The sequence below is a fragment of the Monopterus albus genome, unplaced genomic scaffold, assembly GCF_001952655.1.
Source record: "Monopterus albus unplaced genomic scaffold, M_albus_1.0 scaffold27.1, whole genome shotgun sequence".
NCBI classification, from domain to species: Eukaryota; Metazoa; Chordata; class Actinopteri; order Synbranchiformes; family Synbranchidae; genus Monopterus; species Monopterus albus.
This window is the reverse complement of record NW_018127907.1, coordinates 1,151,920-1,157,919: the sequence shown is the minus strand read 5'-3', so window position 1 is coordinate 1,157,919 and position 6,000 is coordinate 1,151,920. Positions and strand designations below refer to the sequence as shown.

Below are 6,000 nucleotides of genomic sequence, written 5' to 3'. Positions count from 1 at the left end.
TAGGAAATATAGCTGGCAGCCTGAGACGGGTGTTTGTTGTCCATGCCAACAAACAATCATATTTCTTCCTACATTCCTGTCATGGAGAGGCAGACTAGAAATACAGCCAAGAGTGACAATTAGGCCAGTCTGAGCGTACACACAGAGAGCTCCTGTTGACCAGTTTCACTCTCTATCTATTGGCTTTTTAGTGGCTAGCTTGTGGTTTCCTCCAGCAGCCTAGAGTATCAACAGCATCCCTCCTACAATGTTAACTGCATCTCTGAGTTATTTTCAATAATGGCCTGGAAAAACAGAGCAAGAGCAGGCCAGAGGGAGAAAAAGATGGATGGAGTGAGAATTTAGGAGGAGCCGCAGAGAGCAGAGGGTTAACATAAAATACCAACCACCCAAACCCTCAACCAGGCTTTTCCACAAAATGGCTGCTATGTCTCACTGCGGCGGCGGCAAGCAGCAGAGCACAGGGCCTCGAGAATGGTCTTGCTGTGTGCAGAGTGTTTGTGGACTGTGGCTGAGGTGATGGACACAACCCAGGAACGGGCCTGGAATCAATTTAGTGCGTCCAAAAAGTGCCTGTGAATGTAAATAAAGCTCTTGAGCAAACAAATGCTTTTCCAAGAGGCACACAAAAAACATAGGGAAAGGCATAGGCCTACAAAATGAATCAAGTGCTGCTGGCCCCCCCCTCGTGTGGATGATGAGAACCCAGTCAGCTTGTATCCACTGAAATTAAAACCAGGGCTTATCTTCCTGCCCTCTGGCTAATCTTAAAGGTTTTATCCCTGGATTGATTTGAGAAAGCTTCATGGCGGAAGACCAACAAGGGTCCAATGAGAGGGAAACTTCATCCTACTGTTCCTCTCCTTCATTTTTTCCCTCTCCTTTCCCATTTTCCCCTCCACTGCTTCCACACTCAGCCCCATAACCATGGACACACAGGGCCCTGTAGCTGGCTCCAGTAAAAGAGAGAAAGAGAATGCAGTTCTTACTAGCTAAGCCTGTTTACACAGATGGTGGCAAGCTTCATTATTTTTGTGAGGGGTGTGGAGGAGGAGGATGGGCTGAATTTACAGAAGTTGTTTATACGAGGGATGGAGGTAGAGAACACTGGGTCAGAACACTTCCAGTGTGTTATACATTATCAGCCGCTCCACCACCACTACTACACCTTCTTTTAGCCATGGTTGTTATGCATACATCAGTTCAAAGACTTCTCCAGATAATATATGGCTATTTTGGAAAACAGTTATTCCTTTTAGTTCATCATTAATCATCTAAAACATAAAGAGATTTTAGTCAGCTAAAGAATGATGAGTTTGTGAGCCAGGGATGAGAGAAGCAGGTATTTTATCCAAATGTCTTTTTTGTCTTTTTTGGAATGAGGATTTTGATTTGCAGAGAAGCTGTGGATCACCATAAACTGATACCTTAAGTTACATACCGTAGCTTTAATGTTTTCTGGTTTGTAATTTCAGTTACATTAACAAGAGTAAGCCTCTACAACTACACTAGCACCTCTGTCAGACTGTAGGCTACTTGCATGGTGGTGCTTTGAACAAAATGCTAATGTCACCATGCTAACACTATCAAAATGCTAACATGCTAATGCTGAGCAGGTTTAATATTTACCATGCTTACCAGCTTGTATAGTGTGTTAGCAAGCTAGTATTTGCTAACTAGCAATAAACACAAGTACAGCTGAGGCTCATGGGAATTCCTTTAGGTTTGAAAAAAAAAAGATCATAAACCAGAGTATTGTAATTTGGTGACATGACGTGGAAGGATAAGGGCTCACTAAACAGCTTGTATAGTGTGTTAGCAAGCTAGCATTTGTCAGTGAACATCAGGTTCTCTAAGTCATTAGTGTTAAGATATTTTAGTACAAGTGGTGGACCAACAGACAGTTAAATGTATTATATCACAATAAATGTTTCTGGATGTATCATCTCATTTTTATGCTGTCCCTGAAGTCTTGCTGCTTGCATGACTAAAAATACTGTAAGATATTTGAAAGGCCAAATCCTGAGTTAACAAAACTATGACTGCTGCTAGACTTTTGTCCAAGTCATGTGACTCAACACTACTTCTTTAATATAAACAGTGCAGATCTGTTAGCATGGATTCAGTGTTCCCCTTTCTAGATGTTTTGATTGATTATAGTGGTATGCCTCACATAATAACTCTAGTTAAGTCTGCATGCTTCTGTGCCTTGTTACCATCTGGCTCTGTTTGCTGTTGTAAACCACTGAAGACTCAGTCCATGTGGGCACCCAGATTCCTCAGCATTTAAACACCTGTGCTCCTCCTTGAACATCTGCATTGTCTAAACCTGTCTCCTTTTGTCTCACGCTAACCTGTTGGCACGCAGGCCCTCTACCTGGCGACCATATGTGGATAAGCCTTCGGCTGGGAGCACATTCATGGGAATAGTACAGTAGCTCAGACAATCAGCTGTATGAAACTACAATTAACCTAAATGAGGAGGAAACGGCATACTGTATATTGTGGATGCGTCCAGAACTGCCCAAGCTAATGTCAACACTGTCTGGATTATAGCTGCTCTGATGAAGACATGTGGCAAACACTACTGTGGAGGACCAGGGCCGTGTGACTCACCTATCAGGTGCTGAGGGTCAGGGGTCACAGCTGCAGTTAATTAACATGCCAGGTTCTTGTACTGGCAGCGCATACAGCTGTTAACTTGACCCACATACAGAGTAAAGAATGTTTAGGTTTTCCAGTGTGTCAACCTTTAGAGTTATCAAAGGTGTCATTGTCTCTTTATGTTCTTTCCCCATATTCTTTCATCATCTTCTTCTTTCTTTCATTCACTCCTTTATTCCTGATACAAAATTTGTAGCAGACCTATAAGGTGAGCCCAGCCCAGCCTCTCACCGTAAGCTGCATGTTTCACATTACAGGAATATTTCCACTTTATATTTTGTTAAGCCTTGGCACTGCTAAAAATTCTCAAGAGCTTCCAAAAGTGCAGCTTTCTTTTGCGGTGTGTACAGTGGCCAAATGTTTGAGCACATGAACATAACAAGAGCTCTATTCACACTCCTGCTGAGCTTGGTGAGGTAGTGCAGCGCAGAGCAAAGGCCCATCCAGCTCAGCTAGAAAACACATGAAACAGGGCTCTGTGTTGAGTCCATTAACTGCTGGCTGTCCAGCTGCTGGATGTTTCCAAACTTTCAAACACCCGTTTTAACTAGTTATTTAGTCTAGCAGTTGGACTCTTGTTGTGATTAGAGTCGTGTGGTTGACTACTGTCATAGAAGGAGACTTCCTATGGAAAAACTTTTATCATTCATTTTGTGTCACTAACTAATAGTACCTTAGAAACATTGCCTTGAAACTAGGGTATGGATTTGAGTTTCATATTGTTGTCATTAACTTTACAAAACTTCAAGAGCTGAAACTCATCTAGAAGCATATGGCTCACATCACTAGCAGAGAAAACAATGAAGCGAGGACAAGAAAATAAAGAAACACTGATAGAAATCTATGAGCAGGTTCATGTGAAGATTTTGGCAGGTTCATTGTTGCCCACAGAGGCCGTGCAGTCTAAGGCCAGGTGTGCATGAAAGCACAGGAACACAGGTGAGCCATCATCACGAGCAAAAGACGGGATTGTCGGGATTCCAGATTAATGGGTTAAAAAAAAAATTACACACACAGACAAACCCATACACTGCCACATAAACACAGACTCACACACACAGACACTACGGTGTGTACACTCACTTACGGAATTATACAATCAAACAAAATTATTTTCAATGACTTGCTTGGTCGGAATGCAGCATTTACTTTAATATGTATATAATCAAGAGTTTTGATTGTGTAATAAAAATTTTCATGCAAGACTATAACTTCTGAAAGAACAAATCAAATCAAATTTATTTATATAGCACTTTAAAAACAACATCCAGTTGACCAAAGTATTTTACATGGGCAGAATGAGATCACAATAAATAAATAGGATCAGTGCAAGAATAAAACTGCACAATAACACAAACACACAGATGGCATATAGTCAATACATTAAAAGGAATGCATCAGACCCTACTATTTATTAAAAGCCAAGGCAAATACATATGTTTTAAGCAAAGATTTAAAAGTAGTCAGGTCAGTAGCTGACCTAACATTAAAAGGTAGACTATTCCACAATCTGGGGGCTGCAACAGTAAAAGCACGGTCACCCCAGCATTTATATCTGGCCCTAGGAACCTCTAAAAGAAACTGGCTTGAAGATCTGAGGGACCTTGTAGGTTTGTGCCAATGCACTAATTCGGTGAGGTAGGATGGTGCCAAACCATTAAGCGCCTTAAAAACAAAAATCAACAGCTTAAAATCAATTCTAAAATGGACTGGAGGCCAGTGGAGAGAGGCCAGTACCGGGGTTATATGCTCAAATAACATACTCTTAACACAGTCAATAAAACCCACCCTTGTTCCAATTCAATACACTTATAACTGTTGCTGCTACCAGTATCGTTTGGTGCTTGTTATGTGACCTAATGTTAGCTAACATTACATTGTATCATATAACACTATCACTCCGGTGGGCTTGCTATACACAGTATGCATAAAGTGTAGTGCAGCAAGTGACTAAAGATAAATTATTTGATAATCTGACTGTCACCATTGTCTGTCCATGTGTATGTGTTTTTACTCTATCACTTATGAATGTGATACATGTGATAGGGTATGTATGAAGAATTGATACGTTGTTAACCAAACACCCATTTACTACAGATGCCCCACCTTTCAAATGAAACATTTCCTGCCTCATATGATTTGGAATGTAAACTGTTTATGTAAAAGTAATCCTATTTTTACAAATTTTGTAGCCCCAGTTAACATAGAATAAAATATTCTGACGCATTATCAGAAATGTCACAGTAAAGGGTGATCAGTGTCTGGGGTGTGTAAGCTGTAACCAGTCTAATGCTTGGCTGCTGCTTTGGAGGGATGGGGGTGGGGGGGTGGGGGTCCCTGTCCTGGAATAGCTCTCCTGGCCTGGAATGCTCTGCGGAATGTGCGGCTTGGCGTTCGATGGATCAGGAGGGGAAGTATATGTGTGTGCATCTATGTATCTGTGTGTGAGTAACACTAGTGATCAGAAGGTTACAGAAACTGTGCGAAGAACAAGTAAGGACAGATCAGACGTGACGTGGTCAGCAGGTTGACAGCGCTGCCTCTGTCCTGTCTGCACCTTGCTGCTGTGACTTCAGTTGACCCCACTCTTCTGTGTGAGTACATGTGTGTATGCTGCACCGTTGCTTTGTGAAATCAGATCTGGCTCCTCCGTCTCAGGGCCACAGAGCACAGACAGACAGGCAGCTGATTAGGTCTCATGCTCTGCAGGTTGACCTTTGAACCTCAGCCTCCTGTCTGACCAAAATGGGCTGAGTGGCTGTGTAAGGTCAGCGCTTTACTGGGTCATCACAGACTATCACCAGCTATCTATGTATATGGCAACGAGCAGGGACTCTCCAAGGTCTGCAAACATCACTTCCTCCTGTACAAACAGGAGCAAACAGGTATATATATGTGCCTGCAGATGCACTAACATCTAATTTGGTAATTCAAAGAACAGATAAGAGAAAATTGAGGTGGTACTTAGACTGAGGTCAGACTATAAACTGACCTTTAATTTCCGCTGTGTCAGCCTTCAGCAGCTCGTAAACCAGAGGAGACTGGGCAGTGGGCCTAACAGGAACAGGAGCGTGTAAGAGAGGGCATCAGACTCTCACGGCCCAGCCTGCTAGAAGTCATGGCCCCCCCAGGATTCTTGTGTTAACCCTTGGATCCTGCTCTTGGTCCCTGCCCGGCAAACCCAAATCTCTGCCACAACATCCCAACAGGAGGATGTTTGCTCAGCTGCGTTTGCTTTGTATCAACGTATCAAACGCCCTTGTTCCTGCTCCGTGGCTGTTTTCTCCCTCTTCTTCTGTTTGGTTTCTTTTCTTCCAAGAGTTTGTAGCTTCATTT

The 6,000-nt window shown here is 42.5% G+C and overlaps 1 protein-coding gene across 1 annotated transcript in view; it reads right to left on the bottom strand.

The window, feature by feature from the left end:
* Window positions 1-6,000, bottom strand: part of gpc3 (glypican 3) — a 106,167-nt gene that overhangs the window by 5,431 nt on the left and 94,736 nt on the right. The gene's annotated exons all lie outside the window — the stretch shown is intronic.